We start from the raw sequence: 19388 nt of genomic DNA, 5'->3' as shown, positions 1-19388 counted from the left end.
TGGATAGGCACGTGTACAAGTGGCTATGTTACACATGAAATAAGGCAAGATTTCTTTCCTTGAGAAGCTCCCACTCAAGTCAAAGAGTTGGATATGTTCTTGTTTTCTGAATATAACAGTGGTTCTCATGAAGGTACCATGCTCCAAAATCATAGGAGAGAAGGAAACAGTCACAGCTTAGGGTTAAGGGATGCTATCTTCCCAATGGTCATTAAGTACCTCCTAGCCACTGTATACTGCACATACATTGGCGACGATCCTACAAAAAATGAAAGCGAGCACTTTTGTCACCCCAAACCCCAGAGTCATCTTTAGGTTCCACAGTGAAGCACTATGGGTTAAGTGTGGATTACTGGGTGCTGGAAGTGCCCTGCCAGAGAGACCCTGCAGGGGTGGCCAATCTTTTGGCATCGCTGGGCCACACTGGAAGAAGAAGAGTTGTCCTGGGCCACACATTAAATACACAAACATGAAAACTGATGATCAAAAAAAACGGTTTTAAATAAATTTACCATTTTGTGTCAGGCTGCATTCATAGCCATCCCAGGCTGCATGTGGCCCATGGGCCATGGGTTGGACCCCCCAGGCTTTCATAGGCTGGTACTACTATCCCCCAGGTACTGTGACTATTGGGTGTCAGGAGCTCTAGCTGGCCACTTCCTTCAGAGAATTGCCCTTGGCTGATGACAGCCTCCTGGCCTAAAAAGTCATGTCCTCACCCCCAGGCAGAGTCCAAAGCAGATCACTGACAGGTCAGTCAGCCCTTTGACTCAAGATGGAAGCCACTCCACAGGGAGCTTTATACTCCAAAGCCCCCCCCCCGCCCCGCCCCCGTGGATCAGGCCAAGGCTGAGTCTCCTGACACCACACCCTCGCTCACCTTTTCCTTTTCCCTTTTCTGTCCTGCCCCCTGCCTCCTCCCTGGTTTCTCCTAAGAGCACCCCATCCCTAACCCCAGGTACCCAAATCCCTATCTTAGCTCTGCTTCTTAGGTCTCAGACAGAACTCAATAAATTGAGGATTTTTCTTTTTTATTCCTATTTCCAGAGGACTTTCTGTCTCTGGAATAAAGAATAGAGACCCTGGGTGGCAGCATCCACAGTCGCATTAACTGAATACAGCCAAGAGTCTGTAAATGCAGGAGGAGCCAGTCAACCTCCTCCCTGATGGGTCAGTCCAGACTTGTGCCAAGCAAGTGCATTTTGTACCCTGTTTACCACAACAGGTCGGGGTAAAGAGCTGGTCTCGGACCTGGCGGAGGGGAACCTGGTAGAGGGGGACAGGTGGCGGGGCAGTGGGGTTCCATTGGAAGGGTTTCAATTCAGTACATTTGTAGGCTAGCTTTGCTGTTCACCTTTTAAGCAGAAGGGCAAAGAGATTGCCCACTGGACAGAATGGCTCTTTCTGAAATATTGCTTCCTGACTCCACTGTTTCATCTCCACTGGCTTCTGCCTCCTCTACCCTCTCCTTTCAGACTGGCTTCCCACAATCACTGCAGGGCGAGCCCAAGCTGATGAGGGCACCTGGCTTTTGCAGCAGCTCTTCAAAGTGAGAGGTCAGGTGTGTTCCTCGGATTTAATTAAGCTGGAAATGAAATCCATCCCCGGAGTGGCTCATCGTCTTTATTATCACATTTCTTGCCGCTTGTCAGGCCACGGTGGCTCTGGGTCTTGAAAAGGAAGATGCTTCCCAGGCAGGGCCCGGCTCATCTTCTTTCACACGGCATTTCAGGTAGCTTCTGCCATTCCAGCAGAATGGAAAAAAGGACCGCATTCTCAGGCACCTCTCTGGGGGAAAGAATTGCCTTAAAATGAACAAAGGAAAGTCTGTTTTGAAGTAACACTTGTATATTTTCCTGGTATAATATGTAAGCACTATAAACATGTAAAAGATATAAAAACAAAGAGAATAAAAAACTATTTGTTACCTTACCAGCTAGAGATAATCATTGCTAATATTGTGCCTCCCTTCTGCCAAGCACGGATATGCATTCCAGAGCTTATGTGTGAGTAAGTGAAAGACACAGAGTCCTCTCTTTAGGATACAAAGAGTCCTGAACCTAAAGGGGTTGTGATTCACACTAGAATTCATTTTTTTTTACTTATCGATATATTCACTAACATTAATTCACATAGGACACTAACTATGATCAATGAGATTTTATTCCCCCCTTTCAAGCAATCTAGAATCAAGGGAAGAAAGGGGGGCTTAATTTCCATGCTCAGTAACACCACAGACCATAATGTGGCAGTCATGTTTTCCATGCCTAATAATATATTCTATAGTCCCTCAGATTAATAAATGAGATAAAGGGATTTATGTGCTGCTGTGCACTGGGAAAGGGGCTTACCAGTCTCCCAAAGTAATATCATTTGACGTTCGGAGCTATTAGACTGCAGCTGCAGAGGGCGTTCATTTTTTTAGCCTGATTTGTGTTCGGTGGGTGGCAGTCCCCTTCACATTCCCTTAGTGGGGTGAGGTTTGGCAACTACAGGGCACTGACCTTTCTCACTCTGGAGATGTGATTGCTTTCCCACTGGTCATACAGAAACACTTAGCAAACCTCATACTGTGAACTCCATCCCACACCAGCAATGCTGGAGTTTTATGACTGTCATGTAGCATTAGCCAGTGGAACACTCACTAAGATAGGGAAGCTGCGCAGAATTAATAACTTCTAAGGTAGTAATTTAGTGAGTTTTCATGTAACCAATAACTACCACTTTGGCCAAAAGCAAAAGTCACAAAATCATAGACTGTTGAGTATAGAAGGAAACTTCAAAAACTTCCTGTCCAACCTCTTTATTTTGCAAGTCAAGAAAACTGAATACTGGCCAAGACGGAGGCGTAGGTGGAAGCACTGCACCTTCTTGCACAACCAAGTTTAAAAACAACAATGTTTTAGCAACAAAAATGCAGCAAAACCACAGAAAATTGAACTAAACAGAAGTCTGACAACAACGAACCCTTCAGCCAAACCAGTAAGAGGGGCAGAGCAAGCAGCAGAGCAGGGTCGGGCAGGAAAGATCCACGGGACCGACCCGGGCATGCAACCCAGGTGCACCAGCAGCCGTGGGCGGATCCCAAGTGTGGAGAAGCAGATGGACCTACTGAGGGCACAAGGCGGTGGACCCACCGAGGGTTGATCGTGGTCACACACTCACGTGCAGATAAACCGGAGGAGTGAGCAGTGAAACGGACCACGCAGGCCCCATTGGCAGGAAGTGGCAGAGGGAACCACCATTGTCCCTCTCCAACCCCTCCCCTACAAACCAGCGATCTGGGTAGCCCCGCCATGGTGAACACCTAAGGTGCCGCTCCTCATACGTAACAGGCACGAACAGACCAAAACATGGCTCAAGAACAACTCAGAACCCCAGAGCCAATAAATCTAAGTGATGAAGAAATAGCAAAACTTTCAGATGCACAGTTCAAAACACTGGTCATCAGGATGCTCACAGAACTGGTTGATTTTAGTCACAAATTAGAGGAACATATGAAGGCTAAACTAAGTGAAATGAAGGGAAATGCACAGGAAACCAATAGTAATGGAAAAGAAACTGGGACTCAAATCAAAGGAGTGGACCAGAAGGAGGAAAAAAATGACCAAACAGAAAAGAATGAAGAAACAAGAATTAAAAAAAAATGAGGAGAGGCTTAGGAACCTCCAGGACATCTTTAAACGTTCCAACATCCAAATTATAGGGGTACCAGAAGGGGAAGAGGAACAGCCATGAGTAAAAACCTTATTTGAACAAATAATAAAGGAGAACTTCCCCAGTCTGGCAAAGGAAATAGACTTCCAGGAAATCCAGGAAGCTCAAAGAGTCCCAAAGAAGTTGGACCCAAGAAGAAACACACCAAGGCACATCATCATTACATTACCCAAGATTAAAATGAAAGAGAGAATCCTAGAAGCAGCAAGAGATAAGGGGACAGTCACCTACAAAGGAGTTCCCATCAGACACTCAGCTGATTTCTCAAAAGAGACCTTACAGGCAAGAAGGGACTGGAAAGAAGTATTCCAAGTCATGAAATCCAAAGACCTACATCCAAGATTGCTTTATCCAGCAAAGCTTTCATTTAGAATGGAAAGGCAGATAAAGTGCTTCTCAGATAAGATCAAATTCAAGGAGTTCATCATCACCAAGCCCTTCTTATATGAAATGTTAAAGGGGCTTACCTAAGAAAAGGAAGATAAAAAAATATGAACAGTGAAAGGCCAGCAAACTCACAGTTATTAAGAACCACACCTAAAACAAAAGCAAACTAAGAGGACAGCTAGATCAGGAGCAGAACCATAGAAATGAAGATCACATGGAGGGTTAGCAAAAGGGAGTGGGAGGAGGAGAAGGGGAGAGAAGGTACAGAAAATAAGTAGCATAGACGGTAGGTAGAAAATAGATAGAGGGGAGGGCAAGAATAGTATGGGAAATACAGAATCTAAAGAACTTAAGACACGTAGTCATAAACTAAAGGGGGGAATGGTGGGGGAGGGGTGTGCAGGGTGGAGGGGAATGAAGGAGGGAAATAGAACAACTGTAATGGCATAATTAATAAAATATATTTTTTTAAAAAAAGAAAACTGAAAACCAAAGAAGAGGAGGCGTTTATTCTTCAAAGTTGCAGGGCTAGGATGAAATAGCGGTTTTCCGCCTGCATGTTAGCAGCATCAGATCTTAAATGGAATCCCACAGGCATAAAATTCAGGAAGCATCTAGGAAGGCAGACTGTGAGTGAAGCAGGGCTGGAATCCCAAGCTTCATCTCTCCTTGTTCATCTCAGCTCTGAGACATCTTGGGAAGCCCCAAGTCTCCATGCAGCACAAATCAAAACCAATTTCCATGCTGGAGCATGCTGGCTCCAGTGACATTTCTTGTACCTCCAAATATTCCTTATAGAAACAAATAACCTATATTAGACTGGCAGATCCTTTAAATTAGGAGAGTGCAATCTCACAGGCTTCTCATTTGCAAAAAGGACATTAATGGACTTCATGATAGCAGGTGAATTATCCATTATAAGCTGAACAGACAGTGAAATGAGTAGACACTGTGATCATTTCTTCCAGCACCGGTTCTAGTCCTGGTCCTCGGTAGAATGCTATGTGGTTTTGGTGCAACTAACCTCAGCCCCAGTCCTGGGGGCGGCTCAGGACTGGCCTAAGCCAGTTAGCTATAAGCTGAATTGGCAAATGTCAATAGGAGACTCAGATCCACTGTGGAAGAACAAACATTGACCTTGGCATTGGCAAATGAAGGCAGGTTTGCTAACTGAAGAACACAAAAGGATGTCAGGGTGCTAAAAAATATATTCAGCAGAGAGGTTGATGACATTCTCCAAAGGAGTTATAAGTTTTCAGGTTATAAAAATTCTAAACAATAGACCCACAGTTACAGACAATAAATTTTAAAAAGGTCACGTTGGACTGCTCGATGCTTAACTGCCTCCTCCATAAATAATGCTGAAAGTGCTTTGCAGGTTAGCTCACTGAACAAGTCTTAAGACTCCCTCATTTGGGTCTGTTGCAAACCATCACTTTTGTGATTATATAGCAAATAACTAAAGAGTGCAATGTGCTTGAATACAAATCTGGTCCTAATTACTATTCTTGGCCTTCTCGTGGCTAACATAACCTGGCCTAGTGAATCTGTGAACTAAGGACTGCCAAACCAAAACGTGACTCAGTTTCCTATCCTTAGGAATTAGACCATTACACAAAGTATGAGGTCCTTAGAGTGCAATTATGACTCAGGGCCACAGTGATTGATTCATAGTGAGACATGTGCCTTACTTAGTCCAATCAGAGGAATATTCAGGATTGTTGTTTGATAGCTTAGGTAGAGATAATCCTTCCTAAAAATATTAATAAATAAACAGGGAATTGTCTTTTATACTGTTGACTTTTCTAAAGCTGCAGGCAATCCCACCTATGATAAAGCTAATACCAAGGAAGGGAGAACAGAAAACAGGAAGAAACTGACTCCTTGGCACCATTGAGCTCCTTGATCAACCCTCACCAGAAATGAGAGAACTTCTAGAATTTCTGTTCCACAAGCTAATACATTCCTTTTAGTTAAGCCATGATGACTTGAGTTCTTTGATATTTGCAATGAAGAACATTCTTACTGATAATGCAAACATACAATGGTTTCTCAAGTTCATAAAAGCCTGAGATATCAGTGCTTGCTACTTTATTAGGAAAATTCACTTTAAGAACTCTGCAGTGTGAGGCCAGTATATCCAATCCTTCACTCGACAGTTTAGGTCAACAAACACATGCAGAGACCTACTTGTGCCATAGCCTGTATTAGGCAGCAGGCTAAACAGAATCTCTCCTCTCTAGGCAGTAACATCTTACTAAATATTGACAGTAACAACAAAGTTAAAGAGATCTGCAAGTTATTTTCTTAATACTTCCAAAGTCCCAGAGGAAAAAAAAATCACATTTTTAACCAGAACATGGGGCTCTAGTGACTTTTGAATAAGATAACACTGGTAAACCAAGGCAAGAAGTTCTGATTAGAAGCTCTTAAAAATGGGAATATACATTAAAAGCTAATAAATTGTTTTTCTTTTTTTAAAGGCAGGAAATCTCCCAACCTAGAGATATTATGTTTAAAAAAAAGGAAAAGGAGAATAATGGGGGTAGGAGAAGAAAGGAAGGAAGGAGGGAGGAAGGAAAAAAGGAAGAAAGGAAATGAATTAATTGAAGGAGGGGCTGAATCAATTTATAACTAGTCATTTTTACATGTGCTAAGGTGTCCTAGACTTCATTCTTCTAAACTACTTCATTGCCACCTCTGCTGATTGGCAAGAAAAGCCACCTTCAAAATTACCCAGAAACAATATGCTAGTAAAGATAAATAAATAGCTTCATTCCCCCACCACCACCACTTCACAATGCAAGAACATCATTCCAAAAATGCATACTGAGCTCCCAAAAGAGGTACTATGTTAGCTTCCTTGAGCTGCCATAACAAATCACCATCAACTGGGTGACTTAACACAACACAAGTTCATTCTCTCGCACTTCAGGAGGTCACAAGCCTGAAACCAAGGCATCAGCGGGGCTACATCCAACCGAAGGCTCCATGGGGGATCTTTTATGGCCTCTTCCAGCTTCTGCTGGTTCCTAGAGTTCCCCGGCCTGTGGCTGCGTCATTCCAACACTGTCTCCGTCTTCGCATGGCCTTTGTCATGTGTTTCTGTGTCACATCTCCTCCTTTCTCTTATAAGAATTCTTATAAGGGCCTAGTCACCCTAAATCCAGATGATCTCAACTGGAGATCTTTCATTTAGTAATTCCATCTTCAAAGAGCCTGTTTCCAAATAACATCACATACACAAGAACCAGGCATTAGGTTTTGAATAGGGCTTTCCGAGGGACCATTCTTCTTGATATGAACTTGGTGGATGCATCCTCCTGATTTTTTTTAATACCCTGCCTGAGGAAGTCACCACCTAAACCAATGCCAGCCCCCCAAAAGTAGTGTAACTGAAACTGAACTCATTCTCACTTCCCTCAAAATGTGCTTCCTTTCTGGAATCTCTTGCTAGTGATGCCCCCACATTGAATTGGTTGCTATGCACTATCTTGCACCTGCAATTTCTCTTGCATCCATTTCCTTCTCCATCCACAACCACTCTTTCAAGTGTTTGTCTTTCTCATATACCAGGCTCATCCCTGACCTTGGTTTTACCATCTCTGGCCTCTAATCCATCCTCCCTACCACCAAATGATTGATTTTCCTGAAATAATAATTTGTTCAAAACCCACCAGTGACTTTTCCCATTTATCACATCTTCTCTTTACAAGGGTGGTTTTCCCAATTGCATCAGTGAAGCTGGGAAAGGGGAAGTGGCCTACATGGAGCCCCATGGCCAGGATGAGAGCTGAGACAGGCACCCAGGTCTTCCTTCCCTGAACACAACTACCATTCACTTCCCCACAATGATACACATTTTGCAGACACCTAATGTTATCCCAGCTCTTCAGTAATCCAACAACCAAGGAACAAATAATTTGTGCAGATTTTACAAGTTATATTGTTAACTTAAAGAACCAGTTTTTAAAAAAAAAATACTGTTTTATGATAGATGGCCTTTGTCACATAGGCTTTCCTTTCGTGTATAAGTAATTCTGTCCTTTTCTACCCTCTTTCCCAAAAGTGGCACCATACAGGTTGCTAAGCAATTGTCCCTGACAAGGACTCAGCACCTGTCAATAAAATAAAAATATTCTCCCATTCTCTGTTCCCTCTTAGTACTGAGAAGGATGTCAATCAAAGAACATCAGTAAATGCTGGCTTTTAAGAGAAAGCAGAAGGCCCTGACAGGCAGGGAATAAAAGATGCCTATTTTTAAACTAGTCCTTTCTTAAAGTAAGGCAAGTTGAGTGAAAGAGAGACAAGTTTCACTAGTATTCTTCTCTGGGAGGTGAATGGTCTCCTTCAGGTCAAACCATTGTCTTGATTTGAGAAGGATGTCTTGTTTGTCCAAAGAGCAATTTTCAGTGGTGTGCTACTGCTCTTTGTAAATCAAAAGCAAAAAGGCTCAATAGCCCTGGCTGGCAGGGCTCAGTTGGTTGGGCATTATCCCCCAAACCAAAAGTTTGTGGGTTCAGTTCCCAGTCCAGACACATGCTTGTCCTGGTCAGGGGACTTAGAGAAGGCAGAAGGCATACAATAAATGTTTGTCTCTCACATTGAAGTTTCTCTCTCTTTTTTCTTCCCTTCCCCTCTAAATTTTTTTTTAAATCTCAATAAATATATAACTAAAAATAACATTTTTTCCCAAAGACTCAGGAATTTAGATTTTCAAAAGGTTGGCCATCATATTTAACTAAGTAAGACCTTCAGATAAGGGAAGATTGCTATGCAGGCTGTGTGTAATTAAATGGAATTAAATTTAACCTATATTTATTTATATTCAATAAATACAGTCCGCGTCATTATGTATATACCTCCACAAGGGGCACCATCTTTGCACACAGCATTGCACTCTACACAGACAAGTACACAGAGATTAAGATAAAGGGGTTTATCTTAATTTTCTTCCCTACAATATGTACTGGTCTGACACAGGCTTAACAGCTGTACACATACCTGAAAGGTGGAGCATCTACCTTGCAGGTAGATGGTCAAGCCAGAGAAAATTTGTCTTATATTTAAGGTTGAAATAATTAATCGAACCACTGTTCTATTCACTACCTCCCTAAAAGGACACTTCATATTATTTTACCCAGCACTGATCTAGTTTTTAGAACATAGGGCTCTGTTACTTTTTTATCTTATTTTGTGGTTTAAAGTGAAAAGTTTATTATTTAAGCGGTGTGACAGAGAGGGGTCTGCTCCACAGACAGAGCAGCCGGGCTCTGTTACTCAGATTGTACCAAGTAGCTCTCGAGCCGACACCTGAATCCTTTTACTGAATAGACTCATTAACCTTTGCTCAAACATATGCATATGTTCCTAGCAGGTGGCAGCATTCTTCAGTCCCTGGTGACATCAAGATGATTCTAGCACAAACACAGCAATGTGAGTGTTGCTAAACTTTTTAATTACACAGCCATATTGACTTCACGTGACATAGGAAATGGCACGGCACACGGCAAAGTTCTAGTTCAAATAGCCTGCTCTGAAGGCATATGCGTGCGAGGAAGACAGTACAATGGACTTCACAGAAAAGCCCATGTGGGTCAAATGGGAAGATAACTTGGACTTGGTGAGTCCGTGAGAACGAAGGTGGTAGGAAAGAGCCAACCCCAGGACAAGGGAATTCTCCACCAGAGTGGCACTGAGGAGCCTCAGATTTTCTGCACCCTATGCCAAGCCAGAAAGTATCAGATCAGTCACTGGGAATAAGAAGCACAAGGTATGCTTTTATAAGCTTTCCCTTAAAAAACAGGTAAGAGACCGGCTGGCTTACATATTCTTCTGTGAGAAACACTGCATTCTCAGTAATACTTATGTTTGGTTTAGTTTCTAATCTTCCCAGCATTAAGCTCCTCAAAAGTTCTTAACCCTCCAACCCCTACTGCCCTTCCACCTACTCTCCAGCCTTCAGACACAGAATTTCAAAGCATACCCGTAACCTTAGGATCCAGGTGTAGATGGCACCTTAATACAGGTGCAGACACTGGGAATACTGAGGTTGCCTACTTTCATTTCTAGTCCCAGCTATTACTCAGATGTCAGGAAATTGTTCTCAAATCTGTTTCCTCCACTGAAATGTGATCAGTAGAAGGAGTGTGAACTTTAAGGTCATCAATCCAAGTCTGGGCCCTATGCCTTTCCTCTGAGCTCTAGAATGTCTCTTCTTTAAGGTAGGAGTAATAATGGCCACACGCTAGAGTTGTGAAAAGGACTGAATAAAAGGCCTACCCCAATCATTGTCCCATAGTAGGTGTTTACAAAATGCTAGTCTATGGCCTTCCATTGGCATGTTGAGGCACATGATGTATTCATCTTTGCATCACCAACAGCACAAAACTTAATGTATCGTAAAATGCTCTTTATTTTTAAAAAATTGTTTTCCCATTCATTGCCATCACTCCTCAGCTCATCCCCCAACCATTTCTGCCTTCCACATGACAGACAATAGCCCAGAAAATGTGCTAGAGTGTTGCTAAGCAGCTAAGTGACTATGAAAGATAATAATAAAAGGAATACATCAGTAACCTTGTCCTTGACATTCAAAGATGGTGATAGGAATGGTATAATAACATGTGAGTGAAAATATCAACTCTCATGAAATCTTTATATTTTCCAGGTTACCTGAAAATAAATACTGCTCTCCACATGATGACTTAACTATTCTCTGCAATACTCGTGGACTCTATATCATGACTTGCAGTTTTAAAAAGGTGTCTGTTACCCACAATATTCCCTAGCACTCTACAGCCCTGTCTGTGTATAAGTGGGCAGGAGTATGGAGATGATGTGAAATGTGGGGAACTGACCACACACAAATACCACACAACACAGACCATCAGAGCACCTGCCTCGTTGTCCCTAATGTGACTGCCCCATCTGAGCACTGTAGCTGTCTTAAAGGGATTAGAAATGCACCTGTAGCTGTCTGGCAGAGATGCCCAGACTTAGACGTGAGAGAAAGAAACCAGAATTAAAACTAAATAAAGGTGATACATAAATTAGGCTTACCATAGCTCCCCCGCACCCATGTTAGCAATTGCTACCGTGTGTGTGGATGAAACAGTAGATTTTTAAAATTGCACGTGCTTTGCTTTGCTCAGCTCTGACTGTGCTTCTGGAAAGGTATGGTGCCCATCATGTTTTAAAACTCACAGTTATTAACACCCACATCTAAAACAAAACCAAACTAAAAGGACAGCTAGATCAGGAGCAGAACCATAGAAATGAAGATCTCATGGAGGGTTAGCAAAAGGGGAGTGAGAGGAGAAGGGGGGAGAAGGTACAGAAAATAAGTAACATAGATGGTAGGTAGAAAATAGATAGGGGGAGGGCAAGAATAGTATGGGAAATATAGAATCCAAAGAACTTGAGACACATGGTCATTAACTCAAGGAAGGGGAATGGTAGGGGCAGGGGGTACAGGGTGGAGGGGAATAAAGGGGGGGGAATAGAACAACTGTAATGGCATAATCAATAAAATAAAAATAAAAATAAAGGCAAAATCTAGTCAAAATTAAAAAAAAAACTGCAGCAGAATTCCAGTGTAAGTACTTCTTCTTCTTCTTCTGAAAATCTTAATAATAAAAGCAAAAATACACAAATGCCATTTTCAGGGAAAACAGTACACATATAATCTGTGGACTCCAGAGTTCAGGTGAGAGCTCCTCAAAGCAGCCAAGAGCAGGCAGGTGCTGCACCAGAAGACATAACAAGAAGCAGCCTGGGGTGAAAAGGCCCCGCAGTGGGGGAGCTCTGAAAGTGCCGATAAAAAACACGCTTCCGGAAGATGAGAGACTCATCCTGAAGCAAACTATCCCTCTTGTCGGCTGCAGAGATGAGCTATACTGTCAGGAAGAGTCTGACTCTATAGCGAAAAAGACAAAGAAAGCTCTTGAATCGTGAGGTTTAGAAGACTCATCTGGGCATTCTGTACCCCCTCCTGCCATCACCAAGGTACAGCCCTTACGGAGCTTGTCCAGAAAAATTAAATGAAAATATTAAAAATAAAAATATATAGGTGAAATATGGATACAAACTTACTAGCAGCAAAGCAGAAAAGAGTAGCAAAACTCACCCCCAATATTACGTAAATCTACATTTTCTTTACAGCATCAAATCATATACTAATATTTGTTCTAGAACTACAAGCCATTTTTCCACCAGCTTTACTGAAGTAAATTGTACTTGGGGCTGTTATATAGACATTCACACATTTGCATCATTTTCTCAAAGGTCTTTTTTTTTTTTTTCCCCAAAAATTATAGGAAGTTGAGATTTGGCACTTTAACCTTGATCCATCTTAACTGGAAACTTTTCATTTTTAAAAGTGTTTGTCACTATCACACTATTTTCCAACAAAACATTCTCTGGAAAAAGATTTTTATGAAATTGTACAGAATACTTCCTAAGAGGGAAAAACTATGGAAATCACTGGATTTGGGATTAAAAAGTAGGGACTTGAACTTAAAAGCTCAATATAAGTTCCATGAAGCTTTATATATAGTCTTCACTTGTCCCCCCTCCACCCAAACCTTACCCTCTCACACACCCTGTTGTCTTGAAGACCAGGAGAACAGGAGGTCTGCCGTCTGTTGGCTTAACCTAATGGGAGACTTATCTTACCACCACTGGCATTTTGAGTCTGATAATTCTTTGCTGTGGAAAGACATCCTGTACATTGTAAAATGTTTAGCAGCCCCCCGACTCCTACTCACTAGATACCAGCAGCACCCTCTCCAGTTGAGACAATCAGAGATGTCTCCAGATACTGTCAAGCATCCCCCCCCCGCCCCCCGCCCGGCAGACAACACATCGCCTGGTTTAGAACCACTTCCTTGAGAGTAGAAAAACACTCTTTGGGTATGGGACCGAGCTCAGCATCTCGTGGGAAGTCTAATGGACAGTCAGGGATTTCTCGGAACACTTTAGGATGAAAGTATTCCGTGGAGATCCGTGCAGTGCTTATTCACTCAATTGGCTTGCTGAGTGACAGCCCACAGCTCACCACAGGCCCCCTTTCCTCAGCCTTTTTAACCATGAGAACATCTGACCCCTCTGTATTCAGGTCCTCTGCCTCAAGAAAGGAGTTTTCATCGAGGAAATGCGACCTTGCTCTAATGCTTAATGTTTTTAGCCAGCCTTTCTCTGCTATTATCTGAGTAACTCTTCCTACCCTATTCTGTATTTTAACATATAACATAAACAATATTTCCATAGCACTCCTGACCTAGCATTTACAAGCTGTTGTAATAAGAGGGAGGTACTAATGAAGGAAGAACGTTCCCCAGTCCCTCACTCAGATAGATGAAGAACTGGAATCAGGGTCTAGTTCTGCTACTTATTGGCTAAATGATCTTGGACAAGTTATTTAACCCCTCTGAACCTCTGTTCCCTCAATGGTAAAATGCCTGCAGCAGTGTCTGCTTCCAGAGGTAAGAAGTAAATGAGATATTCTGTACAAACACCTAGGTACCCGTCCCTAAATAATCGATCGATGAATGTGGCTGCAACTACTCCTGAAGCTTATTCTTTTTTATCTTAATACCATCTGAAAAGGTAGCCAATAGTACAGCTCTCCTCATTCTACTGTACTGCTGTTTGAACAACCGACTGACTTACTAAGTAATGAGCATTTTAGTTTCATTGTATTATTCATTTAACTGTATTTGTTGTTCACATGAAATTGCTGAAGAACACTGATATATGTAGCTTCTATGAGAGTCACACTAAACTTCTGCTCATTTTGAATAGCAGAATGCCAAAATTTGGAATGAGAGGTGCCCACGAGAACAGAGAATGAAGCAGATTCAGTAAGGAGTTCAGAGACAATGCAAACCAAGTGAAGTGACTTGCTGCCTTAGTTCACTCCTCTCATGCTATCCCTCACATTTTAAGTAAGCAAATCAAAGACCCCCCAAAACCACCTCCATTGAAAGATGAGCAATCATTTGAAATGAAACAGCACCTTCCATTGCTTAATATTCCAGTAAAAATTGGAAGAGCTATAAGAGCAAAAAGCAGCGGTAACAAAATTCAGAAAAAGAATTACTCTAGAAAGCAAGGGGGTAAAAAACCTTTCAGACACATTGCTCTTTTTTTTTAATGTTATTTCATGTCTTTTGTTAACCCATATACAACGACTCATCTTCTGGTTTGTTGAAGCAATAGGTCAGATAGCATTTGCCACAGTAACGTCTGCCAAAGTGGCTGGCCAGGCAAACACCAGCACCACACTCATCTGAAGGGCACTCGCGATGAAGGCGACTGACTCGGCCACTCTCACCCACTTTATAGTGTTTCAGGACAGCCAGCTTCACCTTCTTTCTCTTATGCATATTCTTCTTAGGAGTGGTATAAGACTTCTTCCTCCTTTACTTAGCACCAGCACGAAGTCTCGACATAAGATGAAGAGTGGCCTCCTTCTGAACGTTGCAGTCAGACAAAGTGCATCCATCTTCCAGTTGCTTGCCAGCAAGATCAGTCTCTGCTGATCAGGAGGAATTCCTTCCTTATGCTGGATCTTGGCCTTATTTACATTTTCTATTGTATCTGAGGGTTCAACCTCAAGAGTGATGGGCTTCCCCATAAGGGTTTTCATGAAAATCTGCATCTTGGTGGCATTCCACCATAGATGGTGGATCAGAACGGGAGCTGCTCTTTATTTTCAAATACAGAAAATTAAAATTCCTTGAAAAAAGTTTCAAGAAGAGATCAAAGAAAATCTAGGAAAACAGACAGAGATGGAGAGTTAGCTGTCAGCTCTCAGGAAAGAAAAATAATGGCTTAGCCCTTGAGAGAATGAAAAAAAAAATCCACGATCCTGGGAGTAAGATGGCTTCATTTGAATCTCTGCACTACCACCTATGAGTAGCGTGAACAACCCTAAGCAAAGTAGAATCCCTCCCTGAGCCTGTTTCCTCATCTATAAAATCAAGATAAAACCTACTTCACTGGGTTATTATAAGAATTAAACAAGAAAATAACCTAGCCTAGGAATAGTCTCACAGGACACAATAAATGCCTCTCCTTTGGTCCATGCATTCATCTCTATGGGTCCCTTCCTTTGTCCGTCCCTCTGCATCTGTCTGTCGGACTCTCTCAACTTTTCTTATTAATAAAAACTACACCTAACTCTTTGATCATGCAAAGGAGGTAAAGAGGAAGATTTGAAAACCACAAACTATTCCCTGAACTATTCATTTCAATCAACTTTCCCAGCCAGAACTGTTCCAGTTTATAACAGAATCTATGCTAGTGTGTGTATTATATACACATATGTAATATATATGCACACACATACATATACATACATAGCACAAAGTATACATATAAATACAAATGTGAGCCCAGATATTTAATGGGGGAAATCTCCCTTACTCTAAAAGAGTTGAGTAACCATGATCCATCCGTGTCAGCTTAATCAGACATAATGTAATACCAGTGTAATATACTAACAGTGTCATGGGGTGAGTGAAGCAAGAAGGGGATAGAGAACATCTCGATACATTGCTCTGGAAAATTGCTGACATCATAGCTTGGGTCATTCTTTCTCTCTCTCTCTTTTTTTTTGCTCTAGATCAATGTTATCCAACAGGACATTATGCAATAAAAGAAATGTCCTCTATCTATGCCACCCGTTATGGTGTCAAATAGCCACATGTGCTTACTAAGCACCTGAAATGTTATGAGTAAAACTGAAGAACTGGATTTTTAAAATTTTATCTAATTTTGATTTAGCTCTCAATGTAAATAGCCCCATGGGGCTAGAGGCTACCATATTGAAAAGCACAGATCTTGGCTAATTAAGTTATATATAATTTAGTAAGTGGAAATCATTTCACTTGGACTCGTACATCTCAGCAAGTCTCTTTATTAATGGTGGTTGTGTCCCCTTTGCTGATGGTGACCAGCTCATAACCGTGGCAGACCTCAGTTTCCATTCAAGTCTCTGTGCCTGCTCATTCTACCAAAGGGATAAATAACACTCAAACACCCCAAAGTGGAGGTGTTATCCATGAAAAAGTCCAGACTATTGACGAGGGAACTTGCCCAATAGATTTGAATATCTCTCCTTGCTTCACACTTCATGACAAAAGATATTCTCAGGTTCATTCTCTCCACAGCCTCAACAAGATGCTTCCTAAGGCTGTATCTTATCCTGTTCTTGAGCAGAGGCTCATGACTCGCCCAAAGCACAAATCTTTGTGAACCATTATTATTCAACCCAGGTCCACAGCTCTCCAGGGTCTGGAAGGAAATGTTTGCATTTCAAAAAAAAAAAAAATTAACTGCACATCCTTCAAGTCATGTATCCTTAACATTATTTTTCCTCAGCTATGATTGCAAAAATTATTGGACAGAATATGCTCCTGGAAAGTACTGGAACACAGACATGTATGCTGTCATTTAAGTGCAGAACTGTGACCCTGCACATGTAGTCCAATTAGAAATAAGAGTGATAACCTCTTGGGTAACTTGAGTACCCACCGAGGACTCATGCCTGACAGGAACGCCCTACCTCTTCTAGGAGGTAAACAGCACTACTTAACTTCCTTAACCTGAGTTAATGCAACCTCACACAGCTCTTGACCTCCAACAGGTTACAAAAATTCTTCTTAATGGTGGGATGTGCCCCGCACTGGGCATAGTACTTACATGACCCTAAGTTGTAAATAAAGCTTATCTGAATGACTTTTATTGTGGGATTTAAAGCAAATGCTTTTTAAAGAAAAACACCATCTTATTCTGTTTGTTCATAATGCCTCATGCAGAGTTAGTGCTCACTGGTACCTGTCAATTACACAAAGAGAAACAAGTTATCACTGGGATAAACAGAACTCCGATCATGCCATATCACCCTTAAATGATTTGAAAGAAACTTTTTACACGTATTCAAATTATTGTCATCTTTGATGGAAATGATAAATCAGAACCATCACTTCTCTCCTAAGATGTATTTCTCCTAGGTCTTTCCCTTGCCTGAAGTAAAATGCAATGTCCAACTCTTCCTACACACTACATTTCTTCTCCAATTAATTCTTATACATAGAAACCTTTCCCCAAATTCATATTAACTCTCTTTCCCTGCACTCTAATCTCTGGCTAATAACTTTGCCAATTCCATTTCATTGCTGAACGTCAGGTCAGACTAAATCAGCTCCATTCAGGGTGTTCTGTGCCTGTTGTTTGTATATAGGACAGTGGTAGAAAGTTAACATTAAAACTTGGAATGAGTGTGATATCTGAAATTTGTATTAATGGAGGAGACTGGCCTTGGGTTTTCCACATTCAAAGCAGTATAAGGCAGGACTGGGTAGGAATCCAATTAAGATGACTAGTGTGTGTATTTTTGTAGCACTTGTTTAACAATTAAGTTAATGAATCTACCAAAAGGAGTGAGATGTGTGCGCAGTCTAGGAAAAGCAGCACTAAAGAAGAAGAATGTTGTTGTTGTTGCCCAGCAGGTGAGCATGTTCTGGTCACTAAGCACAGCATAAACTCTGATCTGTGGCCTGCAGAAAACACCCAGGAGGTCATCCAATTCCCCTCCTTCTGAATATACTCACTAACAAAGCTTCAGGTTACGAAATCTATATACCCATTATCTGAGTAACAATTTTTTTCCTTGGGGCTGATTACCATGATATGGCCACAGGAAAGGAAATCTAACTTTGTAAATTAATAGTTAGCTCTAAACAGCAGCCAGTTCCCTGAGCCCCATCAAACGGGAGGCAGTGATAAGTTCAATGTCGGGACTGCCCGCTGCGGCTTTCACACTCCAAACCCTAAAGAAGTAAGAAGTCAGCCTGCTTTTCTATCTCCCACTCATTATCTTTATTCTCGATATTCTATGTCTGAAAACACCTTGACAAGTCCCATTCTTTTCACAACACTTGCGAACATATTCTTTTCTCTCTCAAGGCTAGAGAAGTAACGGAAGATGGACATTTGCCAACTGCCAAAATAATGTGAAGTTAAAGCTTCTCATTTCTTGACTTTGTGGATAACTGCTCAACCTCCTAAATTTGGCTTTAGAGAAAAGCATCTTCTGAATCAAATGCACTAACCCTGCAGAGACCTGACTAATGGAAAGTCAATACACTTAGGGGCTAAACCAACATAGTGTGAATTCTATACCCGCTACGTTCATTCACTTGCCATATGAGATCAATCAACTCCTTAACCCAATTTGCCCTCGTGTCCTTATCTGCAAAAATAATAACACTTACATCACAAAATTATTACAAGTATTTAAGAAAACAATATATATTTAAATTTCTGGCACTTAATGGGTATTCAAAAGTATACATTTTCTTTTCCTCTAGTGATCTTCACTGGCTCAGAGCTTTGGCATTTAGTAGCATTTGCAGGACCTGTAATATCTTACTGAAAGGAGTCATTCCAATGACCATTTTAGGAGCTTTTTCTGAAGTTACAAGCCACAGATTTATTGCCCTGTGTCCGATAGTAGCCACATCCTTATTATCAGCTATAATTCCAAACGCATAGGTTTTGTTGTTATTTATAATGAGAACTTTTTTCTGCAACCCTTTCAGGGGCACTTGACTTTAGCACATGCCTAGTCTGTGGTTAGGTATCTAATGCAGGACTGGCATAAAGCAAACCCCCTCTCTTCCAAATAATAACTAGAGTAAAGTTGTTCATATCAAGACACGTGGCAATTTGTTGACTATATGTCCAAAAGGAAACAAGGAATCTGATCATCTACGTATATTTATGAGAATAGTTTCCCTACTGGTTGGAACACCTAAAGTCTGTTCTCCATCTCTAATCCTGGATAGACTATTCCCAAACTTTGAAATTCAACTCTGGCTCTTGGCTTATAGCCTGTGTCCTTGAACAGAAAAGACTGTAGAGTGTAAAATGCATAATAATACAGACTTACAAATAAGCATGAGCCCAAGATTTGGGGGTGGGGGTGGGGGTGGGGAGTGTGTCAGAATGGAAAGAAATTACGTTCTAGCAAACAAACAAGTAGGTTTCTTGCCTGTATTTTAGATTCTGTTCAGCCCTGACCTATCCAGGCTACCAGCCATATTGTTTCCAAGTAGGGCACTAGGATTTATGGGGAAAGCCACAGACTATTTTACAAGGTAGTAAAACTGCTAGCAGGCCAAAGGACTCTTTAACCCATCTGAAAGACAGAAGAATTGAACTCAAAGGTTTTATTTGCCAGTGATTTGACTAAATCAGTCTTGCTCCATTATCCA

At 41.5% G+C, this 19388-nt stretch overlaps 1 pseudogene; it reads right to left on the bottom strand.

Annotated features, from left to right (window-relative positions):
* Window positions 1-14279: 14279 nt before the first annotated feature.
* LOC119051515 (ubiquitin-40S ribosomal protein S27a-like) lies at window positions 14280-14767 on the bottom strand (annotated as a pseudogene).
* Between the last annotated feature and the right edge of the window lie 4621 nt (window positions 14768-19388).

Source organism: Artibeus jamaicensis, unplaced genomic scaffold (assembly GCF_021234435.1).
Source record: "Artibeus jamaicensis isolate MK-2021 breed Jamaican fruit bat unplaced genomic scaffold, CSHL_Jam_final contig_519, whole genome shotgun sequence".
NCBI classification, from domain to species: domain Eukaryota; kingdom Metazoa; phylum Chordata; class Mammalia; order Chiroptera; family Phyllostomidae; genus Artibeus; species Artibeus jamaicensis.
Note: the sequence above shows the minus strand (reverse complement) of the source record. Positions and strands in the feature narration are given on the sequence as shown.